The sequence below is a fragment of the Pinus tabuliformis genome, chromosome 6 (assembly GCF_031772625.1).
Source record: "Pinus tabuliformis cultivar Carrire ecotype Pingquan chromosome 6, CPIR1, whole genome shotgun sequence".
NCBI lineage: Eukaryota > Viridiplantae > Streptophyta > Pinopsida > Pinales > Pinaceae > Pinus > Pinus tabuliformis.
In genome coordinates this window covers 700,758,864-700,781,487 of record NC_142292.1, presented here as the reverse complement: position 1 = coordinate 700,781,487, position 22,624 = coordinate 700,758,864, and the positions used below count along the sequence as shown (strand labels likewise).

The window sequence follows — 22,624 nt, the reverse complement described above, 5'->3', positions numbered from 1 at the left end:
AGTAAGGCTACAAGAAGGAGTGTTGAAGAGAGGGACCACCCTATAACGGGATCCATCGACCAAATAGATGCTCTCGAGTTCCATAACTCTGTATGTTTTGCTTAGATAAAAAACTTTCAAACATATTTTGTAGAATCTATAGTCACCGAATAACATGTAAAAGAACTCATGGGATCCTAAAATATCTATCAACTACAACATATAATAGGGCTTTTATATCCCTAAGTAAATACCACTTAGACTTTAAATTTCTCTTAAACTTTATAACTATAATTAAATAAAATATTTATATTTATAACTATAATTGAATAAAAATTCAACTTTTTTTATAATATTATTTGTTTTAGTTAAAAAATATAAATAATAATAATAATATTTAACATGTTAACTCAAAATTAATTCTAAATAATATACCACTTCTATCTCCATTAATTAATACTTTCGACATTTTCCTTAAAATATTATCCTTCATATTACGCCTTCACGTACAAAATACTAATGAGTAATATGTTACAATTTGTGCTAACTCCATTAATTGATTTTTCTTTAATACATTATAAATATTAATATTAGTTTCTTTTTTTTAATGTCAAATTAATTCTAAATTTTGTAAATAATTTTCTAAACATTTTATTTCTTAATAAATTATATGAGTTATACCACTAACAATTAGTGATATAATATATTTGATTTGGAATATGATATATTTGATTTGGAATATTGTTAAATTTCTTATCAAAAAAATTATAATAAAAAAATACATTGACAAATTATATTTTGTTTTTAACGAAATAAAATAGATTCATCTCAATTGATTAAATTTAAAGATAAACATTATACTTTTTAATAGAAATTTAATTTTATTAAAACTTTTATATTACTACTTAATCTCGATGGAATATTTGAGGGAAATTTTTTATGGAGTCTTGGAAGGAAGACCAATAATCAAGTTGAGATTGAGGGAAATTTTTTATGGAGTCTAGGAAGAAAAACCAACAATCAAGTTGAGATGTATGTTCTCCTACAAGGTTTATGCATTGCTAAAGGCAAAGACATTAAAGATATCATTGTCCTGGGAGACTCGTTGCTTACGATCCATTATCTTATTAATGGGAGCAGTCTAAAGGATAACTCACTTGCCTTGGTGCTTCAAAGAATTAGAAAATTGGTTGCATACTTTCATACTAAGGAGTCTTATCATATTATGAGAATCAATAACATGGATTCTGATTTGCAAGCCAATAAGGCCTGCTCTCTAGAAGAGACTAAGTAAGAAATTAATGGCTCTAGTAGATATTGTCCAATCCCCTAAGGCTATATGGACCCTAGGATCTGGTTTCACCCTTGGTCCCTCCCTTACTTAGCTAACTGTATTTTTGGCATTAACCTTGGTCCGTGCTCCCTATCTTATATTCCCTCCTTTATCACACCCCTTCTATGCATTTCCCTCCATAATCTCTGCATCTATTTTGAATGTTCAAAGGTTTGGTATCAAATTTCGGCTATTATCTCCCATAACGCGGTATTGTATAAGAACCATTGCCATGCATCTGTGTCTCCCTTTGCCTCACATGCTTGTTGTTAATGTGATCATCTGCCCCAACCTTGAAAACCTCGTCCTCTCAAAATCATGGCGACTCTCTCAGGAAGGTGTACCGAGAAATTTCATGTTCAGCTAACGAGGAATGTATGTATTGACAAGGGAATGAGCGATAAATTTAGCTTTCACCTTGGTCCTCTTCCATTCATGTATGAGTTCGCATTCCATATTGCTCCTTCATCTTCATGGTTTCTTACTCTGTTTATGGTTATGTCTCTGGAATTAATTGTGGCATCCAGGGGTTCAAATTTCTAGCAGCTTTCTGAAGAGCTCTTCTCCTAGTTTCAGTTGCTCCTCCTTTGTGTGGCGATATTGTGGGTTAGGCACTCCATTTCTTGGGAATTTTGGAGGATGAGACTCACTAGTTCTTAAGCCACCCCGCCAACACCTAGGCTCCCCAATTCTTACGCCCTCGAGCAGGTTTGGGCTCTAGTGTATGAAGGTAAATCTTTGTTCCCTGTTTTCAATTTCGAACTTTGTAATCTATATGGCCTAGATGGAAATTCAAGTAAAGAAGGCTACTCTCTCTACACTTTGGGTTCCAATTCAAGTTTATTGAAGAGGTTTGAAGCTCTGCCAAACATCACCCTAGCAATATCATGGTCTCCCTTCAAAAGAGTTTTGTGTATGTTTCTAGTTCATTGGTCATGTGGTAATTCTGTGAATTTGTCTCATAGTCGAATTTAGACACCTACTGTGGTTTGACAAAAAAATTGTATGACTATTGTTGTTTCATCTACGCTTGGGGTATCAATAATTTGAGGTCTTAGATGGTTCTACCTAAATTCCCTTGTTCCCAAATCCTTCTACCTAAATATATTTCTCCTGAAGCCATCTTGGGTCGGTCTGGGTGGTGTCCTTATGGTATTTGTATCTTTTCTGGCCCCTTTCCATGTGCCCCAATGAATTCTGACACTAGTTCAGAGAACTCCTCAGTGACAAGCTCTTGCTCACATTATTTGTCTACTCACGAAGCTCTCCATAGGGCTAACTATGATTTGCAAGTTAAAATTTTCCAAATGTATCACTCACAGTTGGAATTCATTGATAAGATAATGGCTCTCTAACATTAGATCTCTCACCTGGTGGATGAAGTGGATGCACTTCAGGGCATAATAATGGATTGTAAACTCAACAGAAATATTCCTAAAGGCCAAGATCAACTCTAAGTGGACCTAGGCGAGCGAGACATTGATCTCAACAAGCTAGTGACGAAAAATGACTAAAGTTCATGTTGATGACTGATCACTTTATGTGTCTTTTCTCCTTTTGTGGTTTTGCAAACTATATATAATTGGGTATATAGTTAGTCTATTGGTGTCTTTCCATGTAATGGGTTTGTGGTCACTTTGAACTATGGTCTATCCTGAAAATTGGCAATGTAATCCCCGAGTATTTGCTGCAACTGGACTTAGACTTAATACAAAAAATCATTTTTATTAAAAAAAAAATTATATTAGATGGTTTGAAATAAATGAATATATTAATTTAAAATATGAAAACAACTTTATGTTATTTTTATGTAAATCATATGAATTCACGTGTGAAAATGAACGAGATGAGAAGCTATAAGATGAATTAAAAACAAGAAAGTTTGTGTAAAGAAAGAGATAATGACATAATCATCTATAAAGTAGATAATGTTAGGGATGAAAAAATGATGGCAACCACCAATATAAAAATGAAAAATGGATTATTAGATTTTTTTTGCAAAGAGAATTGTAAATTAAATAAGTAATGAAAACAACACATTTCTATTATTCAAGCTTGATAAAACCACCCAATGCAAATTAATCATTTAAATTCTTGAAAAAAAAGAACTTTGCGATTTGGTGCTAGCAACTTTGGTATTTTAGAACACCAAATGTCAATCCTTGGGTCACCTCTCAAAAATGATGAACAAATTCAATAATAAATTTCAGATTATACCTAGCTTACTAAAGGTTCATGTGATGGTTTTATTTTGTGAACCACTAAATCGTGTGAAGCAATCATGGAAGTAAAGAGTTCCAATATAACTCAAATTTTAAAAGGGGACATGAAGGAATTTGGAGATTGATATGTAATTATAGGGAAAAGAGAGAATGAAAGAGAAACAAGTTCAAGAAAGCAAGCTAAAAGTTGGGACTAAGCATTTTAAGTGAAACTAGTTTGATAATCAATACATACAAAAAAATTTGAAATTGTTGTATATAAAAATGTTAAAGCAACAACTAATAATGTTTAAATGGAAATAAACTAGGGAAAAATAGTGAAGTCGTAGTTAAATTGAGGCATGCATTTACCTTCACCATGATAAATAAACATTTCGATTTTCATATTGGAAACACATCAAGAATGTGCATAGGATTATTTTTAGTTATTTTAACTATGTTTACCATTAAATAAATAAAGATGTTTATTTTTAATTATTTTAACGATGTTTGCCACTAAGTAATCAAAGATACAAGCCCCAAGGGTTAGCTCAGTTGGTCAAAATCAGTGCCTCGCCATCGGGAAGTCACAAGGTCCATTCTCCCCGAAGCCCTTGGGGTTAGGCCTAGCTAGTGGGTCGCAGGGCTAGATTCCCTTCGGGGTCGATCAGCCCAGATTTTTCCGTGGACGTAGCACCACCCGTTGACCAGGGTGTCTATGAACCACACAAAAAAAAAAAAACAAAAAAAAAAAAAAAAAAAACGAAAAAAAAAAAAAAAAAAAAAATCAAAGATACTAATAAAAGTAGAAAATTGAGTTATAAAATAATTATTAATGATGAAACCACTAATGCCATTAAGTGGTGCATGAAATAATGTTGTCTTTAATTTTGATAAAGAAATTTCTAATTTTAAATATATTAATAGTGATCTATTGATATTATTTTTTATAAATAAAATATGAATCATCAAAATCTAAATTGTAATGTTTTTGCGGATTAATCATATCATTGAAAGTGGCTAAAAGATCACAAAAATCTTAGATCTAACATCATCATAATTATTAACACATATATTAATTTTTTTCCTATTTAATTATCATATTTTAGCTTAAACACTTGTAATTTTTATATCAAATATTTATTTTTTAATAGTTAATTATTATAAATAAATTTTATTTGAAAAAAAAAAAAACAAATATTAAAGCAATGCTCATTTTCAAAACATTCAAAATGCAGAGCATACTTTACATAAATATTCCAATGGTTACTTGAGCATAATTATACCTTTAATGAATTGACGTGAGTAGAGCTCAATCAAGTAAGGGCTTTATAACTAGCATTTGCACCAGATGCTGCAAAGGAAATGCCATAAGTCGGTAGCGCATATGGAAGAAGAGCATAGATGAAAAAGAATGTGATATGTTAGGTGATCTAACTATAGCGAAATTTGAATGAAAAAATAAATCTTAATGTTAAATGTAATACAATCAAACAATCTACTCAAAATAAAGGCATGCACAACTTCCTTCCCAAGTGCTCAATCGAAGAGCTTACTTTCATTAAAAATTGCATCCCAGACCGGACCTTTGTCTTTCATTGCCTCATCCAAACTGAACCCTTCACCCTCATATGGTAATGGTTCCAAATCAATTTTTTTTGCAAGTATTTCTAGTGGCATTTCCATTTATACAAGTCTCCATTAGTATAATCAAAGGCCTAGTTCTTTTGATAAGGATATGTGGCAGCCCAAATTTCTTGTTCTGCAATCAATTCTACATCAGATGCATCCATAAATTATTCCCATGAAATATTGTTAATCCTTCTTTATTCTTTGCAGCCTCAAATACAATATCCTTGAGAGTGTAGTACAAATTAGGGACAGGTAGCATAGGAAGCTCTTCACAAGGTGTCATGGTCTTCATTTCTTATGTTTCTGACCTTCAAGAAAATCTTCTAAACCAAGTTTGTTCCTTTTACTACCAAATCCAGAAATTGCTAGTAGACCTTGTCTTGACTTTTGGGCTTTGATAAGTACATGGATGTTGAATTTATTGTAGCGAAGTTGATGGGTTGTGATGACCCTTAAGTTGAGGGAAGTGTTGTATGTGCACTTGGGCAATACCACTACAGAGAATGCATTAGTCATACTTGTTGCTCATAGAAACTGAATCATGCAATAGACTTGCAGTGTCTACAAAGAACTTCTCGAAGGAAACCCAGTGAGTCCATAGAAGAATACCTTGACCTTTTTATTACACCTCCATATGCAGTTGTAAACTTTCTAGAAAAACAAAATATACAACCATCAAAAGGTGCAGTGCTGGTATACAGAATGTTGATTTGATAGAGAATATGATATAGGAGAGAGGAAGGGAAACAAATCTTAATGCTCAACCAAAGGATATTCTTATACTCTCATCAGCAGTACCTTAGTATGTGGAAGGCCTTTGCGACTACATGCTAGTTGTAGTAAGTAGAACGAAGTGTCAATGTGAAGATACAGATGGTAAGAATGAGGATCTCAATATGTTGGAGATGAACGCATAAGTTCCAGATATGCATCCATTTTTCCCCCAAAATAGAAACACAAAGGATACTTTTTTTGGCATTTAGGTTGGTCATTTGGCTACAAATTTGTGAATATGGAGAGCTTGTGTTGTGTTTTGTCCATTGTTGAATAATAGATGATATTGTGCAAGAATAAGGGGTTAGGAAGTTCTTCATAGATCAACCACAATGTCAAGCTTGAATTTACTATGAACAGTAACACATAAAAGGGATAAATGAACACAAAACATGTTTTGTCACCTTAATGTCCCAGGTGTACCAACAATGATATCCACACCTCTATGCAATGCATATTCCTGTGGACCATAGGGAGCACCTCCATATACAGAGGATGAATGAAGGCCAACTGCTCCAACATAAACCTCAAAGTCAACATGGACCTACATTACAAAACATTTCTTACATGGAATTCCTGAAGTCACAAGCATAAAGAAATTACAAATGAACTTTTTGAACAATTTCAATATCAAGTCAGACTGCAGATGATAGACAAAGCTCCGGACTTTTTAAAAGGTTACCTGTTTTGCAAGCTCCCTTGTTGGAACTAACACAATCACACTGGGGGGCCTTCCATAGGTTGTATTCCTACCTTTGGCATTTGGACCATTTTTTAACGACTCCACAATAGGAAACACAAATTCCAATGTTTTACCCTGAACAAATTCATGTATACATATCAGTAAATATGATATTGATTTAAATTATAAAATCTAGACTTCTAGTTCAAAGAAAAGATTTATCATTTAAGAGTTTAATTGATTATCCCTCACTGAAAAACTTGAACAAAAAATAAATCAAATATTGTCTTAAATTAATTGATGGATGCTCAAACCAGATGAGCACACGCTGAACTTGATATTTTAGTCTGAACAACAACTCTAGACTATGAAATAATTAGTAACAAATCAGGAACCACAGAAATCCAGGGCTCTTTATATGTTTCTCCCAATAAAAAATTATCATTCCCTGTTTTGTCCCTGTGTATAATCCATGCAAAAAGTGAGAAATTGTTGAGCATCTATAAAAGCTAGCTAGTCCTGACTCCTCACACAAAAGCTAATGCACGTCATGACTATATTTGACATATTTCATATCATTTTATCACTTCCAGTCAATGCATGCAAGCAACACTTTTCAACACTTGACATTACAATGAAGCAGATACATCTCACAACTCGAGGAAGCTACCCTTTTGCTAAGATGCTGCAACTGGGCGGGTATCCTAATAAACCAAATTTCACCCACAAGACATTCACCTTGGTGGGGGGCATAACAATGCCCCCACTTTACCAACCAACCAAGCAACCAAATTGTAGATTTTGGCTTATGTTTTAATGGTAGACAGGTGGGGATGTTTTCATTTTATTAGCATACTCTTTAGTTAACTATTTTGATAATTTGATATGTTACCAAAGGAGGAGATGTCAATTTGTTCTTTAAAATTCATATTTAATTGCCATTGGAGGACACAGATAATACTTAGTGAAAATCATCTCACCCATTTTATATCTTAGCCTTTAGAAGAGAAAAGCGACTATGAAGTGTCTGCCCATGACATTTGTGCACAAACAGTATACAAAATATATTGAATTGTCACCTTAATGCACCCAGGTGTACCAACAATGATATCCACACCTCTACGCAATGCATATTCCTATGGACCATAGGGAGCACCTCCATATACAGAGGATGAAGGAAGGTCAATTGCTCCACCATAAACCTCAAAGTCAGTATGGACCTGAATTACAAAACATTTCTTACATGGAATTCTTGAATTCACAAGCATAAAGAAATTACAAATGAACTTTTTGAACAATTTCAACTATAGAAAATATGTTGTAGGTTAACCTGATAATCCAATATAAATCAAAGCAAATACTATAACCTACTTCTACTTTCAATTTACGGAAGCTTAAAGATCGAGCTGAACAATATAACTAGAAGAAGAAGAATCAATGCACAATACACATGAAAATACTTCGGGGAAAGCCTCAGCTAAAAACCCCACTATCTGTATTATCATACAAGGTGGAAATACATAGGATTATACAAAGCCTTAGCTCTCACAACTAGCCATCTCTCAGTACAATCCTCACAGATGATCAAAAGCAATCTAGACTTCTCACAAGCCTTCTCCTCTGCCCTTCAAACCTCTTATTTCCTTGCGCATTTTCTCCTGGATGATCCTCCTGTTACCAAGTGGAAGACTCTCAACCAAGTGGAACACTAATCCTCCAAAATTGCGTTGATCCTCAAGGATGGAAATCCTTCTACATGCATGAGTTTCCTTTATAGGAAAACACATGAAACTAATAGTACACTGTCCTTGACATTAATCTTAACTGGGTCTTTCCAGAATAGACATGCATGAGTTTCTGATGGGAGAATCTTCAGTTAACTGAGTAGCACTAGTTGGATGCATGCTTGCATCAACTGACTAATAACTCTCTATTAGTTCCTCAAATAGTTTGGAATTAATTTAACTGGACTTAACTCAGTAAACTGAGTTAACTAATTACAACTCAAATATAACTCAACCTTATCTCCTTGATTTAAGGGATAACTTCCTTAATTTAAGGGATAACTCTTGCAAGACGTCAGAAAGACTTCTAACTTCAATTTCTCCAACTAATTAATTCAAAATGAATTAATTAATCTTTTACAAGTTGTTGTTAAGGCTAAATTCGAAATTCACAATTTAATTCAAGGACAAATTAAATTGGAATATTCTAGATTCTATTTTTATCATTTCTTGTTGTTATTTTCAACACTCCCTCTCAACAAGAAAGGAATTCAACTCGATCTCGATCGTGTACCTATGGAATGTTATGCATGCAACACTTCTCTTTAGTGTTGTTGCTCCAGCAACTCCAGCACAAAAAATAAATAAATAAATTAAATTAAATTAAAATAAATAAAATTAAAATTAAAATAAAAATTAAAAATTAAAAATAAAAATAAATTAAAAATTAAATTAAATTAAATTAAAATAAAAAATAAAAAGTAAAAATAAAAAATAAAAATAAAAAAATCCAACCTGAATCAGTATGATGCATCTGTCATCAAAGTCTCTGACTGTTATTACCTCTGTCAACTGAAAACTTTGCACCTTTGCGCCCTTCAGTATCTGACTGCTCTAGCCTCTGTCACTTTGATCTCTGACTGCATCAATCCCACTCGTTCCTCCTGCTACTATGTACTTTGGGCTCCCGTAGCAAGGTACGATCCATGAGATAAAACCTCTCAATGGACCCTACCCAATTTCAGCCTTCTTGGGACTATCACTTCACATTGCCCCACCTCACACCTGGAGGTATGGCTACATGTGATCCCTCTGCCCACTTGGACCAAAATCCCCCCCCCCCAATGGAGGTATCTGCATGAGTGGATCTCTTCACTCGGTCTCCTCTCTGCTTATCCAATTGTGGCTCCTCCAGAATTGTCTGAGACTTCTTCTGGGACTGCATGTTGAGATGTAATTTACTCTCCCTCTCAACCACCAAGTCTCTAACATTTTCCTTGCTCCTCAAGGCTTTGCATGCATCTTGAATCTCAAGAGCATACAGGTTCTTAACTTGTGAACCGATCTGTTTCACCTGTCTCGTGGTGATGTGTCTAAGGAAAACCTTTCCCTTACTAAAAAACACATCATAGCCATGGTCTTCCAATACCGCGACTAATGTTAAGTTCTTCTTCAGTCCAGGCACATACTTCACATCTGTCAAGGTGATAGGAGCTCCATGCTCCCTCTAAAAAGCAATCGTGCTCACTCCTAAAACACTGTACCTTTTGTCGTCAACCATCTCTATGCGCTTCTTGAGGTCTTTCTCCTCCAAGGCACTGAATAAAATTTTATCACTGGTCATATGGAATGAGGCTCCACTGTCAAGATACCAAACACAACCCATCATCGATGACACCATGCATGCGATGAGGGTAAAGTCCATTTCGAACTGAGACGCTAATGCCTCACCTTCCAATCCTTCCAAGGATCCCTTCTTGGACTTCTTCGATGGGAAATTAGTCGCATAATGTCCCATCTCGTGACAATTAAAGCATCTCACTTTAGACATATCACTCTTCTTCCCTCCATAAGAAGAACCATAGAATGCCATTGATCAACCTTGAAGTATGATATGAATTCGATTTTCACCTGCAATCTCAAACTTCAAACTTTGAATTCTCTTCCCAGCATACTGTTCACAGCTCCGATACGATGTAGAATTTTCTACACATCCAGCTCTGATACCATGTAGAAAATCTGTTGTAGGTTAACCCGATAATGCAATATAAATCAAAGCAAAATACTATAACCTACTTCTACTTTCAATTTGCGGAAGCTTAAAGATCGATCTGAACAATATAACCAGAAGAAGAAGAATCAATGCACAATACACATGAAAATACTTCAGGGAAAGCCTCAGCTAAAAACCCCATTATCTATATTATCATACAAGGTGGAAATAGATAGGAATTATACAAAGCCTTAGCTCTCACAGCGAGCCATCTCTCAGTACAATCCTCACAGATGCTCACAGGCAATTTAGACTTCTCACAAGCCTTCTCCTCTACCCTTCAAGCCTCCTATTTCCTTGCTTAATTTCTCCTGGGTGATCCTCTTATTACCCAGTGGAAGACTCTCAACCAAGTGGAACACTAATCCTCCAAAACTGCGTTGATCCTTAAGGATGGAAATCCTTCTACATGCATGAGTTTCCTTTATAGGAAAACAAATGCAACTGATAGTATATTGTCCTTGACATTAATCTTAACTGGGTCTTTCTCAGAATAGACATGCATGAGTTTATGATGAGAGAATCTTTAGTTAACTAAGTAGCACTAGTTGGATGCATGCATGCATCAATTGACTGATAAATCTCTATTAGTTCATCAAACAGTTTGGAACTAATTTAACTGGACTTAACTCGGTAAACTAAGTTAACTAATTACAAATCAAATATAACTCAACCTTATCTCCTTAATTTAAGGGATAACTCTTGAATGACTTCAGAAAGACTTCTAACTTCAATTTCTCCAACTAATTAATTCAAAATGAATTAATTAATCTTTTACAAGTTGTTGTTAAGACTAAATTCGAAATTCACAATTTAATTCAAGGACAAATTAAATTGGAATATTCTGGATTCTATTTTTATCATTTCTTCTTGTTGTTTTCAACGTCAATATCAAGTCAGACTGCATATGATAGACAAAGCTCCAGACTTTTTAAAAGGCTACTTGTTTTGCAAGCTCCCTTCTTGGAACTAACACGATCACACTAGGGGCCCTTCCATAGGCTGTATTCCCACCTTTGGCATTTGGACCATTTGTTAACGAATCCACAATAGGAAACACAAATGCCAATGTTTTACACTAAACAAATTCATGTACACATATCAGTGAATATGATAGTGATTTAAATTATAAAATCTAGACTTCTAGTTCTGAGAAAAGATTTATTATTTAAGAGTTTAACTTATCCCACACTGAAAAACTTGAACAAAAAATAAATCAAATATTGTCTTAAATTAATTGATGGATGCTCAAACCAAATGAGTACATGTTGAACTTGATATTTTAGTTTGAACAACAACTCTAGACTATGAAATAATTAGTAACAAATCAGGAACCACAGAAAGCCAGGGCTCTTTATATGTTTCTCCCAATACAAAATTATCATTCCTTGTTCTGTCCCTATGTATAATCCATGCAAAAAGTGAGAAATTATTGAGCATCTATAAAAGCTAGCTAGTCCTGACTCCTCACACAAAATCCAATGCACGTCATGACTATATTTGACATATTTCATATCATTTTATCACCTCCAGTCAATGCATGCAAGCAACACTTTTCAACACTTGAAATTTCAATGAAGCAGATACATCTCACAACTCGAGGAAGCTACATGTGTTTGGTTCTGTTTTCTTCATTCCATAGAAGGATTTTATGGTTCATTCCAAGTCTTCATTGATAGAATCTGATCCAGATGATATCATGTTGGATTTCTAGAGATTCCATTTTCACAGGGAAATAAAGGAAAATCCCTGGTTATTGGCACAAGTAGCCATCTATGAAATTTCTCCAATAGTTTTTCTATTTCAAATATGGAAGACCTAGAATGTAGTCCTGATGATGAAGGAGAATTCAGGACAGTTCTAAGAGGCTTAAATATTGCTTTACAAAGAGAGATCTGAGAGTTGATTATCCGGAGAGATTCCAAACTAGTCATTGAAGCATTGTTGGATAATTAGAGTGAACCATATGGAAGCATTCATTTTGTTCCTTGATGCATTCCCTATGTTCCTTGCTTTCCATGAACAAAGGGATATGTTGGAGACATAAGCACTGTATCCCCATTTGCATGTAATAGTCAAGAATTTCCTTGGGGAGATAGATAGATAGACAGACATGGGGGAGTGATTACGTAATGGCTCACAATCTTCAAGTAGAAGCTCTTTCTTACAATCCTGAATCAGTTTTCCTTAAATGGATAAGTGGGTGAATCTAACATATTATGCCTTGCACCCCAGGGAATATGATATCCAGCTTCAACTCTATTCGAGGTTGAGCAGTAAACAGGACATGAGATCTCTGATATCTAGAATAAATCAGTCGTGTCTCCTATTCTTCTCCGATCCACCTAGATGCCATGTTTGTGGCTTGTACCAACCTTCCTCTAGTATTGCAGGTATGAAAAGCTTCAAATTGTGATTGCCAGGATCTTGTTCATAACAGAGTTCTAGTTTCAACATCATGCTCACAAGGTCACTTGGGTTCTCACAAAACCACACAGTTCACTATGATGAAATGAAGCTCTTGAAAATAGATGATTTCTCCAGCTTTATGCAAAGAGCATGCTATGGCTCTTCGCCTCTCTTCAACCTTTGTGGGGTCATCATAGTGAGACTGTATTCTCAGTGCTGGAATATTCGTTTCACATAGTTGAGCAAACTCTTCCCATCTCATAACTGGCTTGTTGGAATGCTCAAATTTCCAATTGAACAACAACACTCTTAAGTCATCGCATACTCGGTAAATTTTGGGAACCCTTTCTAAAATTGTTTTGGTTGTTTGTTGCACATGATGAGCAACCTTATTCACTAAACCAGATGACCTTGCATCCACTATATATACGGTTGGGGATAATTCAACAAAGCCAGTGAAACGATCCTTAAGCCTGTAAACGCATTGGACCGTTGATAAGTACAATTCTAAACTTTTCAGAAGTTTTATCAATATGAGTGAAAATTGTGACATGAGTGAGAAAGGATTCTTCTCTTCTAGAATTGGAAACAATAAATCTTAGCCAATATACTATATCTTCTTCAAGTTCTTGAAGCTTTTTGGGTTGTCTGTTGTCTGGTTTTCTAAACAGGCTGCAAATTATGAGAAAGAAAGATGGGCTCCCGGGACCAGGGAACATGAGATCATGAAAAGCATGGAACTCATGCTGACCCACAAGGTCCCAAATTGAGATTCTAGTATCATCATCTTCCAAGACCTTGATTTTGATACCTTGAGTTCTTGTGATGGGTTCAACTGGGTTCACAAGAGTTTTTATTTGGTCCACTGATGGAATCTTGGCTCGAGAAAAACTCTACAATATGGAATTACATAGAGTTGTTTTACCTGTAGCCAAAATTGCAGATATTGGTCATTTGAATTGGAAAAATCAATCTTGGTTGTCCAATTTATCATGGAATACCTAATAACATTCATAACAAGGATAAGTCATCTAATTTCAGAAACTGTAAAATTTTCTTACTCTTATGAATTTTGAAAAGCTTAAACCTCTTTTTAGGTCATATTTTATTTGATTCCAAATAATGAATAATCTTCCTCGTGGTCATTGCATGATCGATCTATCTATCTATAGTTGTTTTTAAGTATTATATATAATATATTATCATTCTCCTCACTAAATATTTCAACAATATATAGAAGTAGATTGGATCGTTGCCTTTACCTTTGTGTATAATGAGAAATTGATTAAGGGTGAATAGGGAAAGTCATAAATCTTGCCTACAAATTCTTGTCCACAGAGGAAAACTCTAGCAGTTTTGGGCACTATCATGGGCATGTCTTCTAGAAAATCAATTTGTGGCTCGGCATTGGCATTTTGTCCAAGTCATTGGTGAACACAATCAATTTTACCAGAGGCTTGAAGCGGAGTTCCATTCAGATCAATCTCTTCAAGCCAGGGATTCACCTACAATGTATCCATAATTGCTTCAAGTATTGCATCTCCTGCAACTACATCCCTTCAAAGACAGGGACTTCAAAGCTACATTTATTTGAATAGCTACAAGAATTTTGATGAAATCAACTGCGCCCATGCAACGATCAACATTTATAGCAAATTTTAGCAAACTCTAGTTTGTGGAGATCATCTGCACCAATGCACTTACACCAGAACTACCCATTTTAGTCTGAGGTCCCCCAATGGATAAAAATTTCATAGAAGTATTTGCTTGAGGCTGGCCTGGTTTGAACCTACTAAGAGGACAGAGAAAATGATTAATTCCTTCTCCTCCCATTGGATTTCATTCAAGTTGCAAGGATTGCAGGGTATGGTTCAAAAACATAGCAACTTGCAGAGTATGGTTCAAAAACATAGCAACTTGCAGGGTATGGTTCGAAAACAGGGCAGCTGCAATGTTAGATTGGATTGTTGACTTTACCTTTGTGTATAATGAGAAATTGATTAAGGGTGAATAGGGAAAGTCATAAATCTTGCCTGCAAATTCTTGTCCACAGAGGAAAACTCTAGCAGTTTTGGGCACTGTCATGGGCATGTCTTCCAGAAAATCAATCTGTGGCTCAGCATTGGCATTTTTTCCAAGTCGTTGGTGAACATGATTAGTTTTACCAGAGTCTTGAAGCGGAGTTCCATTTAGATAATCTCTTCAAGCTAGGGATTCACCTGCAATTATATCCATAATTGCTTCAAGTACTGCAACTCTTTTACATCCCTTCAAAGACAGGGACTTCAAAGCTGCATTTCTTTGAAGAGCTACAAGAATTTTGATGAAATCAGCTGCACCCATGCTACGATCATCATTTATAGCAAATTTTAGCAAACTCTGGTTTGTGGAGATCATCTGCACCAATGCACTTACACTAGAACTACCCATTTTAGTCTGAGGTCCCCCAATGGACAAAAATTTCAGAGAAGTATTTGCTTGAGGCTGCCTGGTTTGAACCTACTAAGAGGACAGAGAAAATGATCAATTCCTTCTCCTCCCATTGGATTTCTTTCAAGTTGCAAGGATTGCAGGGTATGGTTCGAAAACAGAGCAGCTACAATGTAGGAAACACCCTTATCACTCATGCCAGTGTTTGACATATTCAGATGTTTCAGAGTCTTGTTTTCTTGAAGGACCCTCCTAAACTCTTGAGCACATTTGGAATTGATATGATTTCCACTTATATCCATATTTTCTATAGTATTATTTTTGCAAAGAGATGTCATTTGAAACATAGATGTCAACCTTTTGTGTTGCTTGGGATATGTTTTGAGCTCCAAGATGGATATAAATTGAGAACAATGAGTCCAATGGTATGCTGGGATCAGAAATGTTAGGATTCCATGCACATTTTCAGCTTGCAGAAGATCCCATAAGAAACTCTTTCAACTTCAAGTCATCATGAATGAAGATTTCATTTGGGGCACTTAGTTGGATATCTCCAAAGCTTGTGTAAGCTGGCAATTTACTGCATCATCATCAAAACCTAAAATACACCCTAACTTAACCACCTCACATAAACCTGCAAATTCGTGTGGACCATAGGGAGCACCTCCATATACAGAGGATGAATGAAGGCCGACTGCTCCAACATAAACCTCAAAGTCAACATGGACCCGCATTACAAAACATTTCTTACATGGAATTCCTAAAGTCGCAAGCATAAAGAAATTACAAATGAATTTTTTTGAACAATTTCAATATCAAGTCAGACTACAAAGTTCCAGACTTTTTAAAAGGTTACCTGTTTTGCAAGCTCCCTTGTTGGAACTAACACAATAACATTGGGGGCCCTTACATAGGTTGTATTCTTACCTTTGGCATTTGGACCATTTGTTAATGATTCCACAATAGGCAACACAAATGCCAATGTTTTATCCTGAACAAATTCATGTATACATATCAATAAATATGATATTGACTTAAATTATTTGTAAATACCTTGTTTGTGGTTCCAGCACTAGAACGAGTCTCTCTAGTTCTGAGTTCAGTGTTTGTTTTATAATGAATAAATATCTAATGACACATAGAGGCACCAAGATGATCGGCTTGAATCTTCACTATGGCCAGCCCAAAACGTGATAAAATCCTTTCCAACAAATAATTTCACATTTCGAAGAAGAATATCCATTGACACTCGAGTCGAATCCTGAACGAGCAATATATGACATCAGAGGTTTAGGCCGAGGCCGACAATCCCCCATTGATGGAACGCTCATCAGATACTTCAAAAAAATATATAATTTCTCGGAGATATGATGTTTTGCAATCCAAAGAATATAAGATCTAATTGGTCATAATACCTACTTGCCAAAACGTGTAATAACCTCGCCTTTGGTCAGCATAAAGAAAGAATTTTGTACCATCCCCCGTCTGCCAAAACTTGTTGGGAAAGTTCAATGGTTTCATTTTCCGCTTCCGTTGCATAGCCTCGACAGAGATTTGCAACAACTACCCCATATACAGTGTCTCCAAATGGGGCTTACGCTTCTACAGTAAGATCTCATTTCTCAGAAGCCAAGAGTACAAATTATGGGAGATTAATCATAATGGTGCCTCAGTTTTATAGAGGCCCCTTGCTACAGAGAACCTTCGGTGTTCAGATGGTGCTGAAAACCCTGGAGTAGGAACGCGGGTCAGTCAATCGCAAATGTTTCAAATATATTCAACTGTTCCAACCACCCAACTACCTCCCCTTGATCAAATGATTGACAATCATCTAACACATAATCTAACGGTTCGCAGTGATGACAAGTAACTTCTAGGGGAGTTCTTTTCAGAGAAGAAGGCCTTATCACTTAATTACCTTTTTATCACTTGAGTGGGTACAATTCTTTTGAAAAGTGTTTCTGAAATATTCTTATATATATATGGTCATTAATTTTTTCCATAAAAGAAATTTCGGCCTTTCTTTAAAACTGTGAACAATTACATCAAATTTACCTATCTTATGATTACCAACAAGGACAACCAGACAAAGGCTAAAAAAATTATTGACTAACCTATAATCATCATCTTAAAAACTTGTGTAATATGAGGAAAACATCTAACAAATCCTATATTTTTAATTACAGAAAAATCTTTTCAAAAAATTAGAGCTATAAACAACACAAACCAAAGAGATCTATTGTATAAAATCAAAACAGATAAAACATAAGTTATCAATAATGGAGAATCATCGAGCAAGATCCATTAGGAAAATGGATCCATCTCCTTCACAATAGTTGCAGTCTTTTCCGCTCTTCCAATAGGAAAATGGATCCATCTCCTTTGCAGTAGTTGCAGTCTTTTTCGCTCTTCCAATAGGATAAGTCCTTCCTCCAGCTGTAAAGTGTTTTTTGGGTAGAAGATCTGCTTATTGGTTCTACTCCTTCAGAATATGCTGGAAGATTATACTACGAAAGAGGCCTTTTAGATGGTTGATCTGATTCATCCAATATTTTAGGGAGAGGACATTTAGATGACCCTTTCTAGCGAGCCAATCCACAATGCATTTGGAATCCCCAAATACATGGAAAGAGGAAATATTTAGTGAGGCTACAATATATAATATGATTTGGGTAGAGTTGATTAGGGAGAGGACATTTAAATGACCCTTTATAGCGAGCCAATCCACCACACATTTGGAATCCCCAAATACATGGAAAGAGGAAATATTTAGTGAGGATGCAATATATAATAGGATTCGCGCAGCAATCAACTTTGTTGTGGTATTTCATCCAACGCTTGAATTTAAGCATATGTGGAAGGATACATTGCTCAAGAGAAGAAAAATAACACCTCGCCCCACAGACCCCAAATTAGAATGCTCCATAGTCCGAGAAAAAACTCATGACTTGAGCCAAGATGCCATGAATTGCTACAGATCTACCCTCAAAGATAAATTTATTAAATAATATCATAATTTAGATTAATTTTTATATTATGATCAAATATATCTAACATAATTGATATAATATAACATTTATAATATAATGGCCTAAATTTTACAATAAAATTGAGAATATTTATTTAGAAAATAATAATTTTTAATTTATTTATTTATTTTATAAGTTAAATTTACTGTTTATTTAAATTTTAAATCTTATAATTTATATAATATTTAGTCATAATATTTAACAACACAACCATCATATATATATATATTATTGATCATTTTTAATATAAATGTTAATCTTCAATCTAATCTTTCTTATTTGTAATAATTTTATATAATTTTATATGATATTTCAATATGATGGGATCAAATTATATCTATAAATTATATATTTTTATTTATTAAATTAACTTTTAAGGTTTGTAATAATTTTTGGAATTTCACATGCGAAATCAATATAATATAATATAGTAATTAAAAATTATATAATTTATAATTTTGTAATTACACAAATCAAATCGATATAATATATATAATAATTAAAAATTAAAAATTACATAATTTATAATTTATTTTATTAAAATGAAGATTATTTAAGAAGATTAAATTTTACATTTCACTATGGGTTTTAATTTGATTAACTAATTTGTAAATAAGTTGGGTATAACTATTTCAATTAAAGTTTCAAGTTTATTTTTCTTTAAAATAATTATTCTAAATCTTCATTTTTTGAAAAAGGAAAATTTGAAAAAATCAAGTGTTGTTTTTACAGTGATATAATATTTTCTTGAATACTACAATAAAACAATTACAACATGTCTCTAGAGATTTAAACCCAATACCGTGTGCCACTATTACACTATCCATAATTGAGAAAACAGATAATACAACTATTTTATAAAATGTCACCACTAGATTGATTACAACATGTCTCTAAATACTTAAAATCCTTTGAAAAAAATAATTTTTTTTGATAAATTTTTTTAATTAATTTAAAAGATAAAACTAATAATTAACCATAAATATTTCTATAAATTAATTAAAAATAAAACTTGCACAAATATCACTCTAGCTAAAATTCTTTCACAAAATAATCATTCCTAAATATTACTAAGAGGTAAGTCAACCATGTTTAATTTTTTTCTCTTATATTAGTAATTTGTACTTATTCTTGATTTGTACTTACTCTTAAGTGAGTTTAAAATATCTTTATGTGGGACGAATGAATTAATTAAAAATAAAACTTGCACAAATATCACTCTAGCTAAAATTCTTTCACAAAATAATCATTCCTAAATATTACTAAGAGGTAAGTCAACCATGTTTAAATTTTTTCTCTTATATTAGTAATTTGTACTTATTCTTGATTTGTACTTACTCTTAAGTGAGTTTAAAATATCTTTATGTGGGACGAATGAAATTCACAGGAAAAAGATGTGGACACTTCGGTAAATGCAAAAGGATTTTATTATATCTCATGACAAATCCCATAATGTGGGTATGGTTCTCTTTAAAGTTTTAGATGTCTCTTTAAAGATTTCATCTAAACTGGTAAAATTAAATATGAATTTTGGATCCATTTTTTTTCAGCACTTTATAAAAAGTTTATATTTTGACAACCTTATATAACTTTTTCTCCCAGTTATATCACAAACTCAAAATGAACAACATTGAAATCTAATTAATCTAATGTTTCAAAGTCAATTTCTCCATCCGTTATAATTCCCCACAATAATAATTATTACATATAAAAGAAAAAATTCACCAAAGAAAATTTGTAAGAAAAAAGTTACATTAATGTTTTTTCATATATATCTCTATTTTATTTCTCATTATTTTTCTCTCTCATAATCTAAGGAAAAAGTTAAGGAAAAAGTTATAGTAATGTTTTTTTCATATATATCTATATTTTATTTCTCTTCATTCTTCTTTTTCATAATCTATATTTTTATTGTTACTTTGTTTTATCAAAGATTTTTGTGGTCAATGGATTTGTCTTTTTAAATTTAGAAATACTATGGATTTGTCTTTTCAAATTTAGAAATACTATGTTAAATTGTTTAGAAACTTTCACTTTATCTTTATCTTTATTGTATCTAACATCTTATCACTGTGGTCATCTTTTTCTTTCATGTTATATATTTTTAGCTTTTGTTTTCAATTAAGATTTTTGTAATCACTAGATTTGTCTTTTGAAATATTGTGTTATATTGCTTAAGCATTTTATCTTTATTTGTATTACTTGGTATTACTTATGAAGGTTAATGATTTGAGTTCTATTATCTACATTCTTTGTTTCTATTTGCATTGTTTTGATCAACTATTTTGTATTGACAAAATCATTTTTAATTAAGACGTCTGCAATAAATAAATTTGTTGTTCCTTATTACCTAACCACTTAAGTTCACATATAGTATTATTGACACCGGGATGTTGAGGAACTCACTACTAGTAAATATATATAACAATCTCATATAGATGATGATACATCATTAATTAATTTGTCACTGTTGATATGTGACAAAAGACTATACAATAATAATTATGCTTTAAGGGTTCACAAGCTTCCACATAAATTCAATGAAAAAAATTACCAACATTATTCTCCAACTAAACAATAATGGATTCTTTTTTCTTCCTGCTTATGGAGGTCCAAGTCCTTATAGTTCTATCTCAGTACATGCTAACTTGACATAATTCACAAAAACAAACCTTTAATAAATTATTATTTGAAGAAAGTAAATATGAAAATGATTTTAACTTTAGTGTTTAAAGGTTCACAAGCTTCCACATAAATTCAATGAAAAAAATTACCAATATTATTCACCAACTAAACAACAATGGATTCTCTCTTCTTCCTGTATAATTATATCTGGGTACATGCCAACTTGACATAATTCACAAAAACAAACATTGACTAAATTATTACTTGAAGAAATTAAATATGAAAAATGATTTTAACTTTAGTGTTTAACTTCAGTTTTTCAATTTTATTTTTTTATTTTTTTGGTAATCAGGTTCAGTCTAGGTCGGGGCCAAACTGCTTGTTGGTTGGAAGAAGATCAATCCACCCATGATGGGATCTTTGTCCCAAGAGTTGTACGAGGCTAGATGTTTAACTTCATAATTAGTAAGCAAAACCTAGTTTTAGGATGTTTGTCATAATAAACTCTAGCACATAAGTCTTTATATGAAAAAAGTATAAATTGGATTATTTCAACAAGCTTAATAGTTTATCAACATTTTAGAAAAAATATTTTTTGTAAATTAAAGTATTTAGGGTATACATTTTAGGGAAATTGATTTACAATATAATTTTTGTAAATTAAATATTATATTAATACTTATAAATGTAAAGTAAAAAAATAATTAAGCATATTTTTTTAAATTAAATATAATATTAATATTTATAATGGTAAATTATTTAGGGTATAAATTTTAGTGAAATTGATTCACAATATAATTTTTGTAAATTAAATATTATATTAATACTTATCAGTGTAAAGTACCTCAAGTATACTACTACTTGATTATGTATTTTTCAAAAAATAATATTATTTTAATATTTATAATTGTAGAGTATTTTGAGTATATTTATGTTTGTGATGAAAGCAAATTTTTAGAGTTAAATATATTTGAATTAAAATATTGTTTATAAATAGATAATTTAATATAAGCCTTGAAAGTGAAAATGATATATATATATATAAATAATCTAATAAAGTATTAGTTTTTTTTAGTAATTTAAACCTTTTCATTTTGGAATAGGCTTCCCAAATTCCATCAAGATTGTTGTCATTCCTTTCGTGCCTTGGCTTCTTAGATGGTCTGCCTGCTGCCATTGTTGTCTATTCAATGACACATTCGCCTTATGTTTTCCTGTGAGTTGTTCCCGTGGGTTTTTCTTTGGATGCATTTTTGTTTTTGTTTCTGCCATGTTGACAATCAGCATTAGCTTTTTTGAAGCTTAGGTTATGCCATCACCACCTTGCTTTGAATGCATGATCTAAGCTTGTTGTTGGGCTTTAGGGTGGCTATTTGAATGTATGTAGGTCACTTTAGGCCCTATATGATGTTGTTAGGTTTAAATTGTTTTACTTATGATATATGCATGTTGTTCTAGGAGATTTCTCCCTTAGATCACAAGGTTTTTGTATGACATATGCTCTATCTTATTTTTCCTCTAACCAGCTAAAATGCATGTTTCTATTCCGATATTTCAATAGTACACTCTTGTAGCGTATGTGTGAAATGTAACTTCATCATTTTATTATGAATGAAATTACGGGTTTTTTTCCATGACAAAAAAATCATATCTTTTTGGAATAGTTTATTGTTTGTATGTTTTGGGGACAAGATTTTCAATATGCATCATTAAACTTTATTATCTTGTTCGGTGGAAATGGAATAAATTTTAT

The 22,624-nt window shown here is 32.9% G+C and overlaps 1 pseudogene; it reads right to left on the bottom strand.

Annotated features, from left to right (window-relative positions):
* Positions 1-12,691: 12,691 nt before the first annotated feature.
* On the bottom strand, positions 12,692-15,555 carry LOC149260606 (protein TORNADO 1 pseudogene; annotated as a pseudogene).
* Between the last annotated feature and the right edge of the window lie 7,069 nt (positions 15,556-22,624).